Here is a 26,209-nt window from a genome sequence, read left to right as displayed (position 1 = left end):
TTCTTGAGGTTTTTTATGTAGAAGACGTCTGGTGCATTCTATGTGTTAAACCTGAATCGGCCCATGAAGTCCGATGCCATACTTACCCAATTAATCCACTTCTTGGGATTTTGACTGATATACCAAGATAGGGCCTCCAGTGAGACTACTCATAAATAGTTTCATGCGAATTATTTCATCTTTCCCAACTCCCACGAGCTTATCACAGTATGTCCTCAAACGTACCTTTGGGTCACCTGTTCCGTCAAACATCTCTAACTTGGGAGGTTTGTAACCTTCCGGTAGTTCCACGTTCGGATGAATGCATAGATCTTCATAATTCAGACATTCAATTCCTTTGCCTCCTTCAACACCCTAGACTCAGCTTATGAGCTTCTTGAGCTCCTCCGCCATATTCTTAATGAGCAGGTCCTTCTCGACGGATTCTGGTGTGTATGAGATTGGTTGAGTGGAGTGGGGTAAGGTTTCCACGTATATGGCATTGTTTTGGTGGGTGCCGGGGGTTTGAGTGTAGTGGTGATCATTAGTTAAATTTTGCGAATCAGGGATAGGTTGTGGGGTATTCTGAGGAGTATGGTAAGTGGTTTGCGGGTATTGAGTCGAGAGATGCTGGTGTTGAGGGGGTGTCGGTATGGGTAGAGGATTAGGATTTTGAGGAGGTATTGCGTATTGGTAGGGTGCGGGAGGATTTTGTGGGCGTTGGTTTGGTCTGTTTTGAGGAGGTGCTGGGTTTTGAGCATTTTACTGGTTAATGTCTAGGACATTTAGGGTGAGGGAGAGGTTTTCCAAGTTGCGGACATGCTCAAGTTTGTCACGACCCGGGTTTCCACCCTCGGGAGTCGTGATGGAGCCTACTAGTGAGAGCTAGGCAAGCCAATCCTTAACTACTTATTTCATTATCAAATTACTTCTTTTAACAATTAAGAGGCGATAACATGAAAATCTGCGGAATTTTAAATAATTAAGCGGAAGTCAACAATTAAATACCTTACATCTACGTCTATTACAACTTTTAAAACCTCAAATACCCAAAACCTGGTGTCATAGTGTCACAGACTATCTAAGATTACTACATACAAGGTTTGAAGAAATAACAATACACTGTTTCTGAATAAAAGAAAATGAAACAGGAAATAGAGATAGAGGGAAATGCCAGGGCCTACAGACGCCTGCAGGTCTACCTTGGGTCTCCGGGTGGACTGAAGAAAACACTCCAACTACTGTCTGAAAGCTGCTCCAGGATCTGCACACAGTGTAGAGTGCATTATCAACACAACCGAACTCATGTGCTGGTAACTGTCTAGCCTAACCTCGGCAAAATAGTGATGAGGCTAGGACCAGACTATCAAATAAACCTGTGTAGTTCAAATATATACAGCGGAAAAGAAATACAGAAATAACCAGTCAATGTGGGAGGGGGAACATGCTGTGGGGGAGAAAACTGTGCCGAATAGAAAGACATCAAGTAAAGAAAGAAATAACATAACTTGAATATCAACAAAGAATCAGCAATCAACAATTGCACGGCATCACCTTCGTGATTTTACTCTCGTCCTCACCAAAGCAATTATATAATAAAAGTGTGCACGGCATCAACCTTCATGCTTTTACTCTCGTCCTCACCAAAACAATCATATAATAAAGATGTGCACGACATCACCCTTCGTGCTTTTACTCTCTTTCATCACCATATAATCATAAAATCGGCACGGAATGGTACATTGTGCGGCACGGCATCACCCTTCGTGCTTTACACTCTTTCCTCACAATAGCAAACAATGCACGGCATGAACCTTCGTGCTTTAACACTCTTCCTCACCCAAACAACAATCACAAACAAGAGGCAAGGAAATAAACAAGATCATATAGGAATCCCGGCAAGGGAACAACAATTAAACGATTAAATCCCGGCAAGGGAACAACAATTAAATGATTAAATCCCGGCAAGGGAACAACATCAATAATATCAACATCCCGGCAAGGGAGATAACCAATAAAGCAACAATATTCCGGCAAGGGAACAATTTAATAATTCTTTCTCTTGCTTTCACTTTATACTTCGCAACTCACTTTACAACTTGAGTCAATGCTCCAAAGGATTCAATCAACACATTTACTTTCACAATTCATAATATAACTTGAGCCAATGCTCCTCGATGTTCAAAGGTCACAATTCCTTCCACAAACTTTTCACAACAATTAAAAATCATCACCAAGGCATGAAAGATACAACAAAATCAAGATATTCACAATTTAAAGACTCACGGTCATGCTAGACACCAATGTATAGATACTCGTCACCATGCCTATACGTCGTACTCAGCAATTATCACATAGCAAATAGGACTCAACTCCTAATCCCTCAAGCTAAGGTTAGACCAAATACTTACCTCGAACTTCCACGGCCAACTCAAGGTTCAATTATAGCTTTACTCCTTGATTCCACCGCCAATTCGCTCGAATCAAGTCACAAATTACTTAATTACATCAATAAACGCTAAATGAATCAACCCCAATGCATAAAAATGAGTTTTCCAAAGTTTTGCCCAAAAAAGTCAAAAATCGCCCCCCGGGCCCACATGGTCAAAACCCAAGGTTCGAACCAAAACCCGATCACCCATTCCCTCACAAACCCAAATATATGATTTGTTTTGAAATCGGACCTCAAATCGAGGTCCAAATCCACAATTTTTGAAAAACCTAGGTTCTACCCAAAACACCCAATTTCCCCCATGAAAATCATTGATTTTAAGTTGAAATCATGTTAAAAGATGTTAATGATTGAAGAAAAATAGTTAAAAACGATTTATAATTGATTTGGAAAAGAAGGAATCCTTGAAAAATCGCCTAAGTGTGTTTATGTTTGAGGGAATATGAAAAATGGGTTTTAAAATCGGTTAAGTATAAAAGTTGCAGGTTGCAGGTATGGGAATTGCAAACAGGGGTTCGCAATTGCGAACCCCGACCTCTGCTAAGCTGGAAAATGCAAAATAGGGTTCGCATTTGCGAACCCTTCAGAAATCCCAAACTTTCGCATTTGCAAAACTATTGTCGCATTTGCGAATTCACATTTACGAAGAAGAAATCGCATTTGCGATCCCTGGCCAATAGGCAAATCTTCGCATTTGCGAAGAAAACTTCACATTTGCGAGCCAAGGCAGACCTGGGCTGGTTTTGCATTTGCGATCCAGCCTTCGCATTTGCGAGCCGGATGCGAAGCCTGCAGGCCTGTTCATACCAGCAAAATTTTCTGCAATTTCTAAGTTCAAAATGCAACCCGTGGCCTATCTGAAACTCACCCGAGCCCTCGGGGCTCCAAACCAAATATACACACAACCTCAAAAACATCCCACAGACTTGCTCGTATAATAAAATTACCAAAATAACCTCAATAACAACGAATTAAACCTCAAAATCATAGAATTTTCTCAAACTTCTTAAAACATCAACTTTAGCATTTTAGGTCCGAATCACGTCAAACGACATCCGTTTTTCACCAAATTTTACAGAAATGTCTTATATCATATATAAGACTTGTACCAGGAAGCAGAACCAAAATACGGCCCCGATACCATCATGTTTTAATCAAATTTCATTTCAAATTTCTTTAAACAATTTTTCTTTGAAAATTCATTTCTCGGGCTTGGGACCTCGGAATTCGATTCCGGGCATACGCCCAAGTCCCATATTTTCCCACGGACCCTCCGAGACAGTCAAATCATGGGTCCAAGTCCGTTTACCCAAAATGTGACCGAAGTCAAATTAGCTCATTTTACAGTCAAAATTTATCATTTTTCACAGATTTTTCATATCTAGGCTTTCTGCTATGCGCCCGAACTGCGCCCGCAAATCGAGTTGATGCTAAATAAGGTTTTTTTCATGGCCTCAGAACACAGAATTTCATTTTAAAACAAGTGATGACCTTTTGAGTCATCACATTCTCCACCTCTAAAACAATTGTTCGTCCTCGAACGGACAGAAGAAGGAAGTACCTGAGTCAGGGAAAAGATGGGGATAACGGCTCCGCATATCGGCCTCGGACTCCCAGGTCCATGACTTAGGAGGCTAACCTCTCCACTGAACACGAACAGAAGGAAAACTCTTTGACCTCAATTGATGAACTTGTCGGTCTAGAATAGCCACCGACTCATCCTCGTAAGACAAGTCCTTGTCCAACTGGACAGTGCTGAAATCTAACACGTGGGATGGATCGCCGTGATATTTCTGAAGTATGGACACATAAAACACTGGATGCACGACTGATAAGCTCGGCGGCAATGCAAGTCTATAAGCCACCTCTCCCACTCGATCAAGAATCTCAAATGGACCAATGAACCTAGGGCTAAGCTTGCCCTTTTTCCCAAATTTCATCACGCCCTTCATAGGAGACACTTAGAGAAACACCCGCTCACCGACCATAAAAGCCACATCTTGAACCTTGCGGTCTGCATAACTCTTTTGCCTAGACTGAGCTGTACGAAGCCTATCCTGAATAATCCTGACCTTGTCCAAGGCCTCCTGAACCAGATCTGTACCCAACAACCAAGCCTCTCCTAGCTCAAACCATCCGACCGGAGACCGACACTGCCTACCATATAAAGCCTCATATGGAGCCATCTGGATACTTGACTGGTAGCTATTTTTGTAGGCAAACTCTACTAAAGGCAAAAACTGATCCCATGAGCCTCCAAAGTCAATGACACAAGCTCGGAGCATATCCTACAAAATTTGAATAGTCCGCTCGGACTGCCCGTCCGTCTGAGGATGAAATGTTGTGCTCAACTCAACCTGAGTGCCCAACTCTCGCTGAACTACTCTCCAGAACCGCGAGGTAAACTGTGTACCTCGGTCCAAAATGATAGACACAGGCACACCATGAAGATGAACAATCTCCCGGATATAGATCTCAACTAACCTCTCGAATGAATAGGAGAATGCACAGGAATGAAATGTGTTGACTTGGTCAGCCTATCAACAATGACCCATACTGCGTCGAACTTCCTCTGAGTCTGTAGGAGTCCATACTTAACATGCTGACAATTCAAACACCGAGACACATATGCAACAATATCCTTCTTCATTCTACGCCACCAATAATGTTTTCGCAAATCCTGATACATCTTCGCGGCGCCCAGATGAATAGAGTAACGAAAGCTATGGGCCTCCTCTAAAATCAACTCTCGGAGCCCATCCACATTAGGCATACAAGCTCGAACCTGCAATCTCAAAACTCCATCATTGCCTAAGGTAACCTACTTGGCACCTCCGTGCTGCACCGTATCTCTAAGGACACACATATGGGGATCATCATACTGCCGATCACGGATACACTCCAATAAAGAAAAACGAGCGACCATGCAAGCTAATACCCGACTAGGCTCAGAAATATCCAACCTCACGAACCGATTAGCCAAGGCCTGAACATCCAAAGTAAGCGGCCTCTCACCGACTGGAATATAAGCAAGACTGCCCATACTGGCTGACTTCCTACTCAAAGCATCGGCCACCACATTGGCCTTTCCCTGATGATATAAAATGGTGATATCATAATCTTTCAACAACTCCAACCACATCCTCTGCCTCAAATTCAACTCCTTTTGCTTGAACAAATACTGAAGACTCTTGCTATCCGTGAACACCTCACATGCCACGCCATACAAATAATGCCTCCAAACCTTCAATGCATGAATAATGGCTGCCAACTCTAAATCATGAACCAGATAGTTCTTCTCTTGAATCTTCAACTGCCGCGAAGCATAGGCTATTCCTTGCCATCTTGCATCAACACTGCACCAAGCCCAATACGAGATACATCACAATAAGCTGTATAAGGCCCTGATCCTGTGGTCAAGACCAACACCGGTGCCGTAGTCAGAGCTGTTTCGAGCTTCTGAAAGCTCGCCTCACACTCGTCCGACCATCTAAACTGGGCACCCTTCTGGGTCAACCTGGTCATCGGGACTGCAATAGATGAGAACCCTTCCACGAACCGATGATAGTAGCCTGCCAACCCCAAGAAACTCCGAATCTCTATAGCTGATGCTGGTCTAGGCCAGTTCTTGACTGCCTCATTCTTTTTCGGATCAACCTGAATGCCCTCTGCTGATACAACATGACCCAGGAATGCAACTGAACTCAACCAAAACTCACACTTCAAAAATTTAGCATACAGCTGACTATCCTTCAAAGTTTGAATAACCACTCTGAGATGCTGCTCGTGCTCCTCCCGGCTGCGGGAATATATCAAAATATCATCAATGAAGACTATCACGAACAAATCCAAATAAGGCCTAAACACTCAGTTCATCAAATCCATAAATGTTGCTGGGGCATTTGTCAACCCGAATGACATAACCAAGAACTCATAATGCTCGTACCGAGTGCGGAATGCTGTCTTAGGGACATCGGATGCCCTAATCCTCAACTGATGGTAGCCAGATCTCAAGTCAATATTTGAAAATACCTTGGCACCCTGAAGCTGATCAAACAATCATCAATCCTTAGCAATGGATACTTATTCTTGATTGTAACCTTGTTCAACTACCCGTAATCAATACACATTCTCATCGACCCATCCTTCTTCTTAACAAACAACAGCGGCGCACCCTAAGGAAAAACACTGGGTCTAATGAAACCCTTCTCAAGCAAGTCTTGCAACTGCTCCTTCAACTCTTTCAACTCAGACGGGGCCATACAATACGACAGGATAGAAATGGGCTGAGTGCCCAAAGCCAAATCAATGCAAAAGTCAATATCCCTGTCGGGTGGCATACCCGGTAGGTCTGAAGGGAAAACATCAGGAAACTCACGGACAACGGGCACAGAATCCAGAGAAGGGACTTCAGCACTAGAATCACGAACATATACCAAATAGGTCAAACACCCCTTCTCGACCATACGCGGAGCCTTCACATACGAGATAACACTGCGGGTAAAATGATCAGGAGTCCCTCTCTACTCTAAATGAGGCAAACCCGGTAAAGCTAAGGTCACAGTCTTGACATGACAGTCCAAGATAGCATGGTAAGGTGATAACCAGTCCATCCCCAATATAACATTGAAATCGACCATGTCTAGGAGCAACAAATCTACTCGAGTCTCCATACCCCCAATCACAACTACACAAGAGCAATGGACTCGATCTACTATAATAGCATCACCCACCAGTGTAGACACATAAACAGGAACACTCAATGAATCACTAGGCATGACCAGATATGGTGCAAAATAAGATGACACATAAGAGCAAGTAGACCCCGGATCAAATAACTCTGAAGCATCTCTATCACAAACCAGAATAGTACCTATAATGACTGCATCTGAAGCCTCAGCCTCGAGCCTGGCTGGAAGGGCATAACATCAGGGCTGGGCCCCACCACCCTGAACTACCTCTCTGGGACGGTCTGCTGCTAGCTGGCCTCCACCTCTGGCGGCCTGAGCTCCACCTCTAGTACCTCTACCTCCACCTCTAGCACCTCTACCCCCACATCTACCTGGTTGGGCGGGCTGTGGAACACCTGGTGCCTATACCATAGCACGAGAACCCTGATGCTGAGAGCTACTCGGTGCTCGGGGGCAAAACCTGGCAATGTGACCCGTATCACCACAAGTGTAACAAGCCCTCGGCTACTGAGACTACTGGCCCTGACGACCTGAATGACCACCCCGAAAACTCTGAAGCAGCGGTGCATTAATAGGAGTAGGTGGTGCACTGTAAGACTGCTGATCAGGATACTACATTTGGGGACCACGGCTACCTGAAGTACCGTGAGAAACCTGGAGCGCTGACTGAAAGGGCCTAGGAGGATGGCCTCTACTATACGAGTCTCTACCTCCAGACGAGGTACCACTGAATCGTCCTAAATGACGGGGCCTCTTGTCTGACCCATGACCGCCTCCCTAGGACAGAACCATCTCAACTCTACGGGCCACATTGACCGCCTACTGAAAAGTAATCTCACTCCCAGCCTCCCTAGTCATCTGAAGACGAATCGGCTGAATAAGACCGTCAATAAACCTCCTTACCCTCTCTCTCTCGGTGGGAAGTATGATGAGATCATGGCGAGCCAAATCGACGAACATGGTCTCATACTGGGTAACCGTCATGGAACCCCGCTGGAGGCGCTCAAACTACCTCTGATAGGCCTCTCTCTGAGTAATGGGGAGAAACTTCTCCAGAAATAGCTGTACAAACTGCTCCCAAGTCAAAGCTGGCGATCCGGCTGGTCTAGCCAAGAAATAATCTCTCCACCAAGTCTTGGCGGATCCATACAAGCGAAATGTAGCAAAATCAACCCCATTGGTCTCAACAATACCCATGTTCCTGAGAACTTCGTGGTAGCTGTCTAGATAATCCTGGGGGTCCTCAGTAGATACACCGCTGAAAGTAGTAGTGAAGAGCTTGGTGAACCTATCCAGTCTCCAGAAAGAATCGGCAGACATAGCTACTCCATCACCGGCCTATGCTACCACACCCGGCTGTACTTCCCCAATTGGCTAAATCGCTGGAGTTTGAATCTGAGGAGCTACCTGCTTCGGAGTGCGAGTAGCAGGAGTCTGGGCCCCTCCTCCAGCCTGAGAGACGGCTGGTGCTATAGGAAGCAAGCGTGCCCAGGTGACACTCTCCATGAGGCCCACTAATCGGACCAGAGCGTCCTGAAGAATGGGGGTAGCAATAAACCCCTCTAGGACCTGAGTTGGGCCCACCGGAACTGCTGGGCCTGGAACCTAATCATCAAAGTCAACCTGAGGCTCTGCCACTGGTGCTGCTGCTCGGGGATGAACTCTACCCCTACCTCACCCTCGCCCTCTGCCCCTCGTGGGAGCTACTGCTGAGGGGTCGAGCTGCTGAGCGATGGATGAGGAAGCGCGTGTTCTCGCCATCTACAAAAGAACAAAGTAGAAGTCCAATTAGCATTGAGAAAGAAAATTGCAAGACGAGAAGGAACAAATGTGAAGTTTTCCTAACTTTGTAGCCTCTGAGAGATAAATAAAGATGTCTCCGTACCGATCCCTCAAACTCTACTAAGCTTGTCTGCGAACTGTGAGACCCATGTAACCTAGAGCTCTGATACCAACTTGTCACGACCCGAATTTCCCACCCTCAGGAGTCGTGATGGCGCCTACTAGTGAGAGCTAGTCAAGTCAATCCTTAACTACTTATTTAATTATCAAATTACTTCTTTTAATAATTAAGAGGCGATAACATGAAAATTTGCAGAATTTTAAATAATTAAGCGGAAGTCAACAATTAAATATCTTACATCTACGTCTATTACAACTTTTAAAACCTTAAATACCCAAAACCTGGTGTCACAGTGTCACAAACTACTTAAGATTACTACATACAAGGTCTGCAGAAATAACAGTACATTATTTCTGAATAAAGGAAAATGAAATAGGAAATAGAGATAGAGGGAGACCCTAGGGCCTGAGGACGCATGTAGGTCTACCTTGGGTCTCTGGGTGGACTGAAGGAAGCACTCCAACTACTGTCCGAAAGCTGCACCGAGATCTGCATACAGTGCAGAGTGCGGTATCAGCAAAACCGACCCCATGTGTTGGTAAGTGTCTAGCCTAACATCGGCGAAGTAGTGACGAGGCTAGGACCAGACTACTAAATAAACCTGTGCAGTTCAAATATATACAGCGTAAAAGAAATATAGAATTAACAAGTCAATATGGGAGGTGGAGCATGTTGTGGGGGAGATAATAATTCCGAATAAAAAGACATCAAGTAATGAAAGAACAGCATAACTCGGATATCAACAAAGAATCAGAAATCAACAAATGCACGACATCACCCTTCGTGCTTTTACTCTCGTCCTCACCAAAGCAATTATATAATAAAAGTGTGCACGACATCACCCTTCGTGCTTTTACTCTCATCCTCACCAAAACAATCATATAATAAAGATGTGCACGACATCACCCTTCGTGCTTTTACACTCTTTCCTCACCATATAATCATAAAATCAGCACTGAATGGTACATTGTGCGGCACGGCATCACCCTTTGTGCTTTACACTCTTTCCTCACAATAGCAAAAGAATGCACGACATCACCCTTCGTGCCACTCTTCCTCACCCAAACAACAATCACAAACAAAGGGCAAGGGAATAAACAAGATCATATAGGAATCATAGCAAGGGAACAACAATTAAACGATTAAATCCCAGCAAGGGAACAACATCAATAATATCAACATCCCGGCAAGGGAGATAACCAATAAAGCAACAATATCCCGGTAAGGGAACAATTTAATAATTCTTTCTCTTGCTTTCACTTTTTACTTCGCAACTCACTTTACAACTTAAGCCAATGCTCCAAAGGGTTCAATCAACTCATTTACTTTCACAATTCATAATATAACTTGATCCAATGCTCCTCGATGTACAAAGGTCACAATTCCTTCCACAAACTTTTCACAACAATTAAAAATCATCACCAAGGCATGAAAGATACAACGAAATCAAGATATTCACAATTTAAAGACTCACGGTCATGCTAGACACTAACGTATAGATACTCGTCACCCTATACGTCGTACTCAACAATTACCACATAGCAAATAGGACTCAACTCCTAATCCCACAAGCTAAGGTTAGACCAAACACTTACCTCGAACTTCCACTGCCAACTCAAGGTTCAATTGTAGCTTTACCCCTTGATTCCACCGCCAATTCACTCGTATCTAGTCACAAATTACTTAATTACATCAATAAATGCTAAATGAATCAACCCCAATGCATAAAAATGAGTTTTCCAAAGTTTTGCCCAAAAAAGTCAAAAATCGCCCTGGGCCCACATGGTCAAAACCCGAGGTTCGAACCAAAACCCGATTACACATTCCCCACGAACCCAAATATATGATTTGTTTTGAAATCGGACCTCAAATCGAGGTCCAAATCCCCAATTTTAGAAAAACCTATGTTCTACCCAAAACACCCAATTTCCCCCATGAAAATCATTGATTTTAAGTTGAAATCATGTTAAAAGATGTTAATGATTGTAGAAAACTAGTTAAAAATGACTTATAATTGATTTAGAGAGAAAGGAATCCTTGAAAAATCGCCTAAGTGTGTTTATGTTTGAGGGAATATGAAAAATGGGTTTTAAAATCGGTTTAGTATAAAACTTGTAGGTTGCAGGTATGGGAATTGCGAAAAGGGGTTCGCAATTGCGAACCCCGACCTCTGCTAAGCTGGAAAATGTGAAACAGGGTTCGCATTTGCGAACACTTCAGAAATCCCAAACTTGCGCATTTGCAACTTCGCATTTGCGAAGAAGACATCGCATTTGCGATCCCTAGTCAATAGGCAAATCTTCGCATTTGCGAAGAAAACTTCGCATTTGCGAGCCAAGGCAGGCCTGGGCTGGTTTCGCACTTGCGATCCAACCTTCACATTTGCGGGCTCGCATTGCAAAGCCTGCAGTCCTGTTCATACCAGCAAAATTTTCTACAATTTTTAAGTTCAAAATGCAACCCGTGGCCTATCCAAAACACACCCAAGCCCTCGGGCTCCAAACCAAATATACACACAACCTCAAAAATATCCCTCAGACTTATTCGTATAATAAAAATCACCAAAATAACCTCAATAACAACGAATTAAACCTCAAAATCATAGAATTTTCTCAAACTTCTTACAACATCAACTTTAGCAGTTTAGGTCCGAATCACGTCAAACGACATCCGTTTTTCACTAAATTTTACAGATATGTCTTAAATCATATATAAGACCTGTACCGGGTGCCGGAACCAAAATACGGCCCCGATACCATCATGTTCTAATCAAATTTCATTATAAATTTCTTTAAACAATTTCAGAATACAATTTTTCTTTGAAAATTCATTTCTCGGGCTTGGGACCTCGGAATTCGATTCCGGGCATACGCCCAAGTCCCATATTTTCCCATAGACCCTCCGGGACTGTCAAATCATGGGTCCGGGTTCGTTTACCCAAAATGTTGACTGAAGTCATATTAGCTTATTTTACAGTCAAAATTTATTATTTTTCACAGATTTTTCATATCTAGGCTTTCCGGCTACGCACCCGAACAACGCATGCAAATCGATGTGATGCTAAATGAGGTTTTTTTCAAGGCCTCAAAACATATAATTTCATTTTAAAACAAGTGATGACCCACACAAAGTTCCCCTTGTAATTCCAGTATTTTCTGTTCCAATTATAGGACCAAATCATTCTGGGCCGGAGTACTGTCACGACTCCAACCCCGGCCGTGATGGCGCCCAACACAATGCTAGGCAAGCCCGACCAACTAACATCTCACAACCTCTTTATTTATGATTCAATACCAATTTTTTGGGATTTAATACCAATTTGATATAAATAGAAGTATGAATTTAACAGATGAAATGTGCGGAAACCATAATCACGAAAAATCTCTGTAAAACAGCCCACTGATCCGACGTCACAAGTCTGAGCCTCTAATACAAGGTTTCAGCAATCTAATATAGAAATATGTCTGAAATGTAGAATAATAAGTGGAGATAGAAAGAGAAATCGGGTCTGCGAACGCCATGCAGCTACCTCGATAACTCCGATGAAAACAGAACAGCGGGAAAGCTCGCTCTATGCCTCAGGAATACCTGTACCTGCACACATGGTGCAGGGAGTAATGTGAGTACTCCGACTCAGTGAGTAATAACAATAAATAATAGCTGACAGTATGAAGTCACGTAACGGCATGCAGTCCGATCCATATAATATACTACTGCGGTGTGCAGTCCGATTCACATAAATATATATATTGTTGCGGCGTGCAGCCCGATCCATAGCATATCAAATACCCTCACAATGGGGTTCTCGACCCCTCTCAGTCAATATAGACTTGGCCTCTCGGGCACACTAAGATAAGACGGGGTTCTCAACCCACACGTTACTCTCATTAGGATTTAACAATTTCTAAAGCTGGTTCATATTATGTTTATCAGTTAAGAACATGACTGAGGGTATGATTTCGACAAGAAAAGTGAGGTCAACCAATACAAATGCCCCCTAAGGGTTCTACAGATCGGCACAAGGCCCCAAACATGGCAACTAGCCCATAATATAATGATATTAATTAAGTCTCAGTCAAAAGTACTGTAGAGTCAACAAACGGGATGGACCGAGTCCAAATCCCTAGTAGTAACATACCCCACGTTCATCATACAGCGTGTGTCTCATCTCAACATAGCACCATGTTGTGCAAATTCGGGGTTTCAAACCTTCAAAACATCATTTATAACAATTACTCACCTCAAGACGGTCAAAGTCTAGCTCGCAATGCCCTTGCCTCTCAAATTAGCCTCCTCGTGCGACGAATCTGCTCAAAATCACAACGAATATGTCGCATTATGCTAAAGAGACAATACCCAATCGAAAACACTCGAAAAACATCAAAATTAATGAATTTGACAAAACACGAGCCCCGGGCCCACGTCTCGAAACTTAGAAATTTTTACGTCATCGGGTTCCTTATCTCGCCACGAGTCTATACATACAAAAATCTCTCAAATCGGACCACAAATGGCCCTCAAATCCTAAATTTAGAATTTCAATTTCAAACCCTAATTTCTTACAATTTGGCTATATTTTCATGAATTTCAAGGATGATTTCACAATATAATCATGTATTTAGTTCATAGGACTTACCTCCAATCACTTCCCGTCAAAACCCCCTTCAATTCCCGTCTAAAAGCTCTTAAGGTTGCTCAAAAATGGAGGAAATGGGTTTGGGTTCGCGGATGAAATGTTTTTAACATTCTGCCCGGATCACTGTAGCTAACTCTATGCGATCGCATTCAAGCCCCTGCGATCGCATAGACCAAAAATTCCATGGTCTAAAATTACCCTATGCGATCGCAACAGGCCCTATGCAATCGCAGTGCCTTACCAAACAACACTGTGCGATCGCAACCCCTTCATGCGATCGCATTTAACAACCAAACAACCCCTAAAATCCTTCTATGCGATCGCAGCCCTTTGTGATATGCGATCGCATAGAGCAAAATTGCTCTGCACTGACTGCTGCATTTCTGCAGCATTTTCCAACTTCAAAAATTCCCGTTAACCATCCGAAATCACCCCGAGGCCCCCGGGACCTCAACCAAAAGCACCAACATATCTTAAAACATCATCCAAACTTTCTCCAATCATCAAAACAGCTCAACTAACACTAAAATCATCGAATTACATCGAATTCAAGCCTAAATTTCTTAAAAACTTTCGAAATACGCATTTGATCAAAAACTTGACCAAGACACCTCCGAATGATCTGAAATTTTGCACACACATCCAAAATCACCTACAAAGCTACTACAACTCTCGGAATTCCATTCTGACCCCCGTATCAAAATCTCACCTACCAACCGGAATTCGCCAAAATACTAACTTCGCCAATTCAAGCCTAATTCTACTCCGGACCTCCAAAATCAATTCCGATCACACTCCTAAGCCACATATCAACCCCTGAAGCTAACCGAATCACTGGCAATCACATCCGAGCCCTCTAACTCAATAGTCAACATCCGGTTGACTTTTCCAAAACAAGCCTTCCATAAAGAGACTAATTGTCACATTTCCTATCAAAACCAATCCGATTTAACTCTAACACACCGAATGCCGATAACAAAATATGAAGAAGCATAAAATGGGGGAAACGGGTAGTAACTCACGTGACGATAGGCCGGGTCATCACATCCTCCCCAACTAAAACAAACGCTCGTCCTCGAGCGGGTCAAGAAACATACCTGGAGCCTCAAACAAGTGAGGATATCTGCTCCGCATCTCCCACTCGGTCTCCCAAGTAGCCTCCTCCACGGGCCGACCTCTCCACTGCACCTTCACCGCAGCGATATCCTTTGATCTCAATCTCCGAACCTAACGACCCAAAATAGCCACTGGATCCACATCGTAGGTCAAATCATCATCCAACTGGACCATGCTGAAGTCTAAAACATGAGACGGGTCCCCAACATACTTCCGGAGCATAGAAACATGGAATACCGGATGCACACTCGACAGGCTGGGTGGCAAAGCAAGCTCATAAGCCACCTCCCCAATCCTCTGAAGCACCTCAAAAGGCCCAATGAACCGCAGACTCAACTTGCCTTTCTTCCCAAACCTCATAACACCCTTCATGGGCGAAACCTTTAGCAAGACCTTCTCACCAACCATATAGGATACATCTCGAACCTTCCGGCCCGCATAACTCTTCTGACGTGACTGATCTGTACGAAGTCTTTCCTGAATCACCTTCACTTTCTCTAAGGCATCCTGAACCAAGTCTGTTTCCAACATCCTAGCCTCGCTAGGCTCGAACCAACCAACTGGAGATCTACACCATCTCCCATACAAGGCCTTATATGGTGCTATTTGAATGTTGGACTGATAGCTGTTGTTGTAGGCAAACTCTGCAAACGGCAGAAACTTATCCCAAGAACCTCCGAAATCAATAACGCAGGCGCGCAACATGTCCTCCAGTATCTGAATGGTGCACTCGGATTGTCCGTCCGTCTGAGGATGAAATGTTGTGCTCAACTCCACCTACATACCCAACTCTCGCTGAAATGTCCTCCAAAACTGAGAAGTGAACTGAATACCCCTATCTGAGATAATAGACACTGGAACCCCATGCAATCGGACAATCTCCCGGATAAAGATCCCTACCAGCCACTCCGAAGAATAGGTGGTACATACTGGAATGAAGTGAGCGGACTTGGTCAGCCTGTCCACAATCACCCAAATCAAATCAAACTTCTTCAAAGTCCGAGGAAGACCACTCATAAAATCCATAGTAACTCTCTCCCACTTCCACTCAGGAATAATCATCCGCTGAAGTACGCCACCCGGTCTCTGATTCTCGTACTTTACCTATTGACAATTGAGACACCAAGCCACATACCCTACTATATCCTTTTTTATCCTTCTCCACTAGTAGTGCTGCCTCAAATCCTGATACATCTTCGCGGATCCTGGATGGATGGAATACCGAGAGCTTTGGGCCTATTCCAATATCAACTCCCGAAGCCCATCCACATTGGGCACGCAAATCCGGCCCTGCATCCTCAACACGCCATCACCATCAATGGTCACATCCCTGGCATCATCATGCTGAACCCTGTCCTTAAGGACAAGCAAATGTGGATCATCATACTGGCGCTCTCTGATGCGGTCATACAAGGAAGACCAAGAAACCACACAAGCCAACACCCAAATAGGCTCTGAAATATCTAATCTCACCATCCGATTGGCCAAAGCCTGAACATCAACTGCAAAGGGTCTCTCCCCAACTGGAATGTACGCCAAACTCCCCATGCTAACCGCCTTCCGGCTCAATGCATCAGCCACCACATTGGCCATCCCGGGGTGATACAAAATGGTAATATCATAATCCTTGAGCAACTCAAGCCACCTCCGCTGCCTCAAATTAAGATCCTTTTGCTTGAACAAATGTTGAAGACTGTGATGATTGGTGAATACCGCACAAGATATGCCATATAAATAGTGCCTCCAAATCTTCAAAGCATGAACTATGGTAGCCAACTCTAAGTCATGAACAGGGTAGTTCTTCTCGTGGGGATTCAACTGACGAGAAACATATGCAATCACTCTACCCTCCTACATCAACACATAGCCAATCCCAACTCTCGAAGCGTCACAATAGACGGTATAAGAACCTGAAGCTAATGGTAACACCAATACTGGAGCTGCGGTCAAAGCTGTCTTGAGCTTCTAAAAGCTCTTCTCGCACTCATCCGACCATACAAACGGAGCACCCTTCTGCATCAACTTGGTCAAGGGCGAGGCAATAGATGAAAAACCCTGAACGAACCGGCGATAATAACCCGCCAAACCGAGGAAACTACAAATCTCTGTGGCTGAGGTCGGTCTAGGCCAACTTTGTACCGCCTCTATCTTCTTCGGGTCGACCTTAATACCCTCGCTAGACACCACATGACCTAAGAAAGCCACTGACCCAAGCCAAAACTCACACTTGGAGAACTTTGCATAAAGTTTCTCCTCCCTCAATCTCTGTAATACCACTCGCAAATGTTGTGCGTGCTCCTCCTGGCTACGCGATTACACCAATATATCATCAATAAAAACAATCATGAACGAATCCAGATATGGCCGAAATACATTGTTCATCAAATGCATGAACGCGACTTGGGCATTAGTCAGCCCAAAGGACATAACAAGAAACTCATAGTGCCCATATCTAGTCTTGAAAGCAGTCTTCATAATATCTGAATCCCTGATCTTCAACTGGTGATAGCCTGAACGAAGATCAATCTTGGAGAATACCCTTGCCCCCTGAAGCTGGTCAAATAAATCATCGATACGGGGCAGGGGATACTTGTTCTTCACTGTTACTTTGTTCAATTGCCTGTAGTCAATGCACATTCTCATTGTGCCATCCTTTTTTTTCACAAATAGAACCGGTGCACCCCACGGTGACATGCTAGGCCGAATGAACCCCTTATCCAGGAGTTCCTGAAGCTGATCCTTTAGTTCTTTCAACTCTGCTGGTGCTATACGATATGGAGGAATGGAAATAGGCTGAGTGCCCGGCACCAGGTCAATACCAAAATCAATGTCCCTATCCGGTGGCATGCCCGGTAGGTCTGCAGGAAACACATCGGGAAACTCCCTCACAACTGGAACCGAATCAATCCTAGGAGTCCCAGCTCCAACATCCCTCACAAGAGCCAAATATGATAGACAACCTTTCCCAACCATACGCTGGGCTTTTAGAAAAGAAATCACCCTGCTAGGCACATAGTCAGTCACGCCATGCCACTCGATCCTCAGAACACCCGATATAGCCAAAGTGACTGTCTTAGCATGACAGTCAAGATTAGCATGACACGGAGATAGACAATCCATGCCCAGAATAACATCAAAGTCCACCATGCTCAACAACAATAAATCAACTCGGGTCTCCAAACCCCCAATAGTCACCAAACATGACCGATATACATGGTCTACAACAATGGTATCACCCACCGGGGTAGATATATGAACAGGTAAGGCAAGACATCCTCAGGTCGAACCCAAATGATGAGCAAAATATGAAGACACATAGGAATAGGTGGAACCGGGATCAAATAATGCAAATGCATCTCTATGGCAGACTGAAACAATACCTGTAATGATAGCATTTGAAGCAATGGCATCGGGTCTACTTGGGAGTGCATAGAAACGGGCCTGACCGCCCCCTGATCGACCTCCCCCTCTAGGGAGACCCCTGGCTGCCTGACCTCCACCCCTAGCTGGCTGGGCGGGTGGTGAAGTAACTGGAGCAGAAGTCGAGGGCTGACCCCTTTGCTTAGATGAGCTAGCAGCACGGCGAGGACACTCCCTCCGAATATGCCCGAACTCTACACACTCATAGCAACTCCCAGGTGCTGGGAACTAGGACTGAAGGGAACCCATCGTGCCAGAGTGGCTAGTTAATGCACTCGATCTAGAAGAACCCTGAGCAGATGGAGCACGAGACGAGCTCTGTGCTGGAAAAGCACTGAGAGATGGCTGACTCTGCTGATAACCCTGATAACCACGACCAGAAGATCCACCTCGGTACTCAGGTCGAGCTGATTGAGCGGGCTTGAAAGAACAACCCTGACCCTGCTGGAACTGGCCCCTCAAAGGAGCGCCACTGAAACTGCCAGAACCTCGAGGCCTCTTGGCCTCCCTCTCCTCTCTTTCCTGACGGCGAGCCGTCTCAATATCACGAGCAATATCAACTGCATCCTTGAAGGAAATACCCAGAACTCTCTCTCGAGTCATCAAAATACGAAGGTGATAATTAAGACCATCCACGAACCTCTTAATCCTCTCCCGATCAGTCGGAACTATCCATGAGGCATAACGAGCCAACTCAAAAAATCTTGCCTCATACTGAGACACAGTCATATCTCCCTGGCGAAGCCACTCAAACTGTCTACACAACTCCTCCCTCTGAGACTACGGTATCCACTTCTCTAAGAAGAGAGTGTAGAACTCCTGCCAAGTCAAATGTGCTGCACCTGCCGGCCTACGTCGCTCATACGCCTCCCACCAAGTGAAGGCCGCTCCAATAAACTAAAATGTAGTAAAAGCCACACCGCTGGACTCAAGAATCTCTGTTGTCCGAAGCATATGCTGACACTTGTCGAGAAAACCCTGGGCATCCTCGCCCTGAGCACCACTGAAAGAAGGAGGCTGAAGTCTACTAAACCTCTCGAGATGACGCTGCTCATCGTCTGGCATAACTGGAACCCTGTACTCCTGAACGGGTACCACTGGCTGAGTTGGAGGTGCCCCTGGAGTCTGTAATCCCTGCACTACTTGCTCAGGTGTGCGAGCAGCAGGGGTCTGATTACCTCCCCCGGCCTGCGAAGTAGCTACTGCTACTGTGGTGGCTGAAACCACCTGAGCCAGGCCCGTACAAACTGTCAATATCTAGTCCAATGTCTCCTGGAGGCCCGGTATCACAATGGGCATAGCTGGTGCCTGCACTGGTGCTGCTGGAGACTGGTCCTAAGATGGGGCAACTAAAGGATCCACAGGAGTTGCCCCTACTACTCTGCCTCTACCATGACCACGACCACGACCACGCCCGCGTCCACGGTCTCTAGTAGCCTCAGTAGGTGGTACTGGTGGTCGTCCGGCACGTCTTGTTGCTCGAGTCTTCACCATCTGTGAGAAAATGGAATAAAGAGAAGTTTAGTATTCAGATCAACAAGTTCGCACAACAAGAATTTCAAAAATATGGAATTTTCCTAACAGGTTCTGCAGCCTCCCGAGGATAAGTACAGACGTCTCCATACCGATCCGCGAAACTGTACTAAACCGGCTCAAGACTCGCGAGACCTAGTAACCTAGGCTCTGATACCAACTTGTCACGACCCCAACCCTGGCCGTGATGGCGCCCAACACAATGCTAGGCAAGCCCGACCAACTAACATCTCAGAACCTCTTTCTTTATGATTCAATACCAATTTTCGGGATTTAATACCAATTTGATATAAATAGAAGTATGAATTTAACAGATGAAATGTGCGGAAACCATAATCACGAAAAATCTCTGTAAAACAGCCCACTGATCCGGCGTCACAAGTCTGAGCCTCTAATACAAGGTTTCAGCAATCTAATACAAGAATATGTCTGAAATGCAGAATAATAAGTGGAGATAGAAGGAGAAATCGGGTCTGCGAACGCCATGCAGATACCTCGATAACTCCGATGAAAACAGAACGGCAGGAAAGCTCGCTCTATACCTCAGGAATACCTGTACCTACACATATGGTGCAGGGAGTAATGTGAGTACTCCGACTCAGTGAGTAATAACAATAAATAATGGCTGACAGTATGAAGTCACGTAAAGGCACTAAGCAGTTCTATATCAAAACAGTAAAAAAATCATTTAAGCAGCAGTGAATGAGGAAATCATGTGAAATTCTTTAAACCAGGTAAAATATATATAATCAGTATAAATCAGCTCCTCAAACATTTCAGTTCAATTATTCATTTTTATCCTCAGTTCTCAATTCCTATACTCCTCACGATAATCGAATTCGTATTTGTACTGCTGCGGCGTGCAACCCAATCCATATAGTATACTGCTGTGGCGCGCAGCCTGATCCATATATATGTATATATACTGTTGCGGCGTGCAGCCCAATCCAAGAATAGTCGACTGCACTCACTGGGGGTGTGCAGACTCCGGAGAGGCTCCTTCAGCCCAAGCGCTATACTACTGCGGCGTGCAGTCTGATCCGCATAAATATATATATATACTGCTACGGTGTGCAGCCCGATCCATAGCATATTAAATACCCTCACAATGGGGTTCTTGACCCCTCTCAGTCAATATAGACTTGGCCTCTCGGGCACACTAAGATAAGACGGGGTTCTCAACCCACACGTTACTCTCATTAGGATTTAACAATTTCTAAAGCTGGTTCATATTATGTTTATCAGTTAAGAACATGACTGAGGGTATGATTTCGACAAGAAAAGTGAGGTGAACCAATACAAATGCCCCCTAAGGGTTCTACAGATCGGCACAAGGCCCCAAATATGGCAACTAGCCCATAATATAATGATATTAATTAAGTCTCGGTCAAAAGTACGGTAGAGTCATCAAACGGGATGGACCGAGTCCAAATCCCCAGTAGTAACAGACCCCACGCTCATCACACATCGTGTGTCTCATTTCAACATAGCACCACGTTGTGCAAATTTGGGGTTTCAAACCTTCAGAACATCATTTATAACCATTACTCACCTCAAGACGGTCAAAGTCTAGCTCGCAATGCCCTTGCCTCTCAAATTAGCCTCCTCGTGCGACGAATTTGCTCAAAATCACAATGAATATGTCGCATTATGCTAAAGATACAATACCCAATCGAAAACACTCAAAAAATATCAAAATTAATGAATTTGACAAAACCCGAGCCCCGGGCCCACGTCTCGAAACTTAGAAATTTTTACGTCATCGGGTTCCTTATCTCGCCACGAGTCTATACATACAAAAATCTCTCAAATCGGACCACAAATGGCCCCTCAAATCCTAAATTTAGAATTTCAATTTCAAACCCTAATTTCTTACAATTTGGCTATATTTTCATGAATTTCAAGGATGATTTCACAATATAATCATGTATTTAGTTCATAGGACTTACCTCCAATCACTTCCCGTCAAAACCCCCTTCAATTCACGTCCAAAAGCTCTTAAGGTTGCTCAAAAATGGAGGAAATGGGTTTGGGTTCGCGGATGAAATGTTTTTAACATTCTGCCCAGATCATTGTAGCTAACTCTATGCGATCGCATTCAAGCCCCTGCGATCGCATAGACCAAAAATTCCATGGTCTCAAATTACCCTATGCGATCGCAGCAGGCCCTATGCGATCGCAGTGCCTTACCAAACAACATTGTGCGATCACAACCCCTTCATGCGATTGCATTGAACAACCAAACAACCCCTAAAATCCTTCTATGCGATCGCAGCCCTTTGTGTTATGCGATCACATAGAGCAAAATTGCTCTGCACTGACTGCTGCATTTCTACAGCATTTCCAACTTCAAAAATTCCCGTTAACCATCCGAAATCACCCCGAGGCCCCCGGAACCTCAACCAAAAGCACCAACATATCTTAAAACATCATCCAAACTTTCTCCAATCGTCAAAACAGCTCAACTAACACTAAAATCATCGAATTACATCGAATTCAAGCCTAAATTTCTTAAAAACTTCCGAAATACGCATTTGATCAAAAACCCGACCAAGACACCTCAGAATAATCTAAAATTTTGCACACACATCCAAAATCACCTAACGAAGCTACTGCAACTCTCGGAATTCCATTCCGACCCCCGTATCAAAATCTCACCTACCAACCGGAATTCGCCAAAATACTAACTTCGCCAATTCAAGCCTAATTCTACTCCGGACCTCCAAAATCAATTCCGATCACACTCCTAAGCCACATATCAACCCCTGAAGCTAACCGAATCACCGGTAATCACATCCAAGCCCTCTAACTCAATAGTCAATATCCAGTTGACTTTTCCAAAACAAGCCTTCCTTAAAGAGACTAAGTGTCTCATTTCCTATTAAAACCAATCCGATTTAACTCTAACACACCGAATAATGATAATGAAACATGAAGAAGCATAAAATGGGGGAAACAGGGCAGTAACTCACGTGACAATGGGCCAGGTCGTTACAAATACTCCGACCGTCTGAAGTTTCAACATTTTCCACATGCGTAACAGTTTCTTTTCGGATACCACTCATATCATCCATCTTAGCCTTCCCCTTTCCTTTCATATTACTTGGAGGAGGAGGAGGTGGAGGGCCTCTAAATCTGGTGTGATATGCTGACGATGCCAGTTTGTGTGAACCAACCCTGGGGGATGGAAATAATCAAAATAATGAAAAGGGCAAAAATGTAAACAAGTCAGTAAGGATTCTGAAAAGTATTTGCAGTATTTAAACACGTATTGCGAGAATGTAAATTTGCATTCTAATTTGAGGAACCTCCTTGTGCCCGAGGTAGGCCTAGTGACAAGTAGATTTGGAGAGATTTAATGTCAATAAATGCCTCATTTTATTAATGTAATAAATAAGACGAACCTAAAAACGACAATAAATAAATGAGTTACTAATGACGTCGACCTTATTACATTCGAATTTCAAAATGATTCAAAACAGATAAACCTAATCTACTTGGTCCCAGAACATAGTAGCAGCCTCGATCAGCACGTTGTTTGGTTGGATGTCCAAAAAGGGAGGTAAATTTCTAAGAACCCTTTTCACATGATTTTTGTCGCTTGGCGAAAGGTTTTCCCACCAATCTAATAATAACGGTGGTATACTTCAGACCATGCCAAACCTGGGGACTTCATGCCTCATTTTCTGCAAAAATAAACAAAGTTAGGCCCTTGCCCCTCCGGATTCGACTACTTACACATTAACGATTAGTATGTCGGCATTTATCTATCCAAATAATGCACATATCGTGGTTGTGCCCGATGTGATTATGGAAATCCTGGCAGACTTTGACAAGGCTTTCTTAGAGGGTTATTATGCGGACAACATATTAACCCAGGCTAGGTTTGATCATGATGCATGTACAGTTATTATCAGAGTAAGGTTTCTATAGAAATCTCGACTGGTACCCTCAAGCGGACAACTTGAGAGGGAAAGGCACGAAACCGTCGACTACACCACTGATCGACTAGTTTTACCACAAATAAGCTTTTTCAAATTTAAAGGGTGATTTTAGGAAGAGCGCGGACACTCATCAAGCACCGCTATAGTATTAGTACGCACGAGTGGAATATGATGTTGAGTATGAAGTTATGCAAAAGAAAATAACATGTTGCCAAGTATTTTCACGATGAATAATGATAAAATGCGGTATTTAATAATTGTAAAGATATTTAAGAAAGAAAAACAAGGAGACAAGTCAGTTTTCATAGTAAAAAGTGATAAAACAGAGAAATCATAAATGAATGAAGATAGGCAAATGAATTCACATAGAGTGGGAAGGGGAAGGGGTATGCAAGTATTAACGAAATAATAAAGACATGCTTAAAGACTAATTCACAAACAAGTTTGTTATGGTAAGAGCCTAAAGATATCCCCAGCAGAGTCACCATGCTGTCGCGCCCCCTTTTTCTTGCAAAATCGGGTTTCGACATTTCTGGGACAACTCCTTTTCGAGAGGGTAAGGAATTGGAATTGAAAGAGTCACCACCTAACGGATTAAGGTGCGTTAGGGAACTTAGAGCAGATAACTCACGTTACTAGTTTACATCACTAGAGATCGGGTAAGGGCTCGAAATTACCTTGAGGGAAATGTGTTAGGCACCCCTCGAGGTCCACAACAGTGGGTCCCGACCGAACATAAATTAAGCGAATTAGTCTAAAAGGGAAGAAAACAATTTGGACAAATACAATATTCAATTTATTTTAAAAAGGAGTATAGGGGGTGGTCCTAAGTTTTTTAACCTTTAGGATCATTCCATGCAATACTTTGTAACTCCCTCAAGTAGGGGTGTTACTCATAGCATTAGTGCACGGACTATCATCTCCTTACTACCCAATTACTATTTTAAGTTGTTACTTAAGCGTTCTAGTAGTTTCTAGCTTGTTCCTTATGCGTGCACTACCCATCCCTTACCTATGGCCCTGGAGGTATTAGGACCTCTATTTGGGAATGGTTCTAAACCAACCTATGTTACTTAAAATGTGAAATCTAGGCGACAAACAAATACGAATATGACTTTCAGATAAAGAACAATCATGGGCTCACATTGACCTCCACACGTAGACAACAAAAGCACGCAATTGAATCAGCGAACTTTATTAACTTTGGAATCCTATAGGCATGATATCTATGTGAGAAAATAGAGTGTAGAGATAGCTTTGTTAAGGCGAGAATTAAGACCTATTTGTTTGCCTACTGATTTTATTCAGCATGAATATGGGCATTTCAGGCAGTAATATGTCACAATTATAAACCCAGAATCATTATTAAGTCCTAGATATATTGCTTAAGTGATTGACAATAGCGAATGAATTCAGGACTGGTCGACAGAATCCTAAAGGCATGATTTCAAATTACTGAATTGACTTAAACCTTATAGACATGATTTCTAAATTTGAAATTGATTTTAGTCCTATAGGCATGATATATTTTGCTAATTGATTTAAACCATATAGGCATGATTTCTTAATTTGAAATTGATTTTAGTCCTATTGGCATGATATCTATTGCTGGATCGATTTAAACCCCATAGGCATGATTTCTAGGTTTGAATGGATTTAAATTCTATAGGAATGATATATATTAATTGTGTACTGGAAGAAATTAAACAGATTGCCAGGAAGAACAGTTAATTCAGACAACAAGATCCTATAGGCATGCTTGCTAATACACATTTGTTGGAAACATGTACAGATACTATGAGTGGGACTTCTAATATACGAAATTAAATTAAAGTCCTATAATCAAGATTTCTAGTATGCCAATGCAAAGTACAGAAAAATGATCATGAAAGCCCTATAGGCAGGATGTCTAAACACAGTATAGAACTTACACAGTTTTTACTTAACGAACATAATTGACAGCATAATTAAATCCTATAGGTAGAATTTCTACCCAGTTTTATCAAAAGATATAAGAAGAAACCCCCCCCCCAGCTTTACTAAATATCCTTAAATTTGTTATTACATAACTATTACAGACCAGAATAGCCAAATGAGTTACATAAAGGTATCAGTTACACTATAGGGAGCCTTCATAGGCCCAAATAAACCTTGGAACCAGGCTTTCCCACATAACAGCTTTGAAGCATAGTAGTGATTCATTCACAAAACATTAGAACCAGGCTTCATGTGTGTCAAAGTTCTCAAGGGCCTCAGGGAACCCAAGAATTTCTCACACCAGAACCACACATTCAGAAAAGGGAACTTGAGAGATTGGAAAACTAGTTCCCAATGCGTCAGAGTTCAAAGGAGTCTCGTCGACCCTAGGCAATGCTCACACTAGTGTGGTTGAGAACCTAAGGGACTAAGAGTGTATAAAAGAGAGAAGGGGCAGGTTTTTTTAAAAGATAGTTGGATTTTAGAAGAAACAGGATTTAGAACATAGAGTTGCAGGCAAAACTGCACCAATAAAACATATAGAATTCATGCTTAAAC

Source organism: Nicotiana tabacum, chromosome 3 (assembly GCF_000715075.1).
Source record: "Nicotiana tabacum cultivar K326 chromosome 3, ASM71507v2, whole genome shotgun sequence".
In the NCBI taxonomy this organism is placed as follows: Eukaryota; Viridiplantae; Streptophyta; class Magnoliopsida; order Solanales; family Solanaceae; genus Nicotiana; species Nicotiana tabacum.
Note: the sequence above shows the minus strand (reverse complement) of the source record.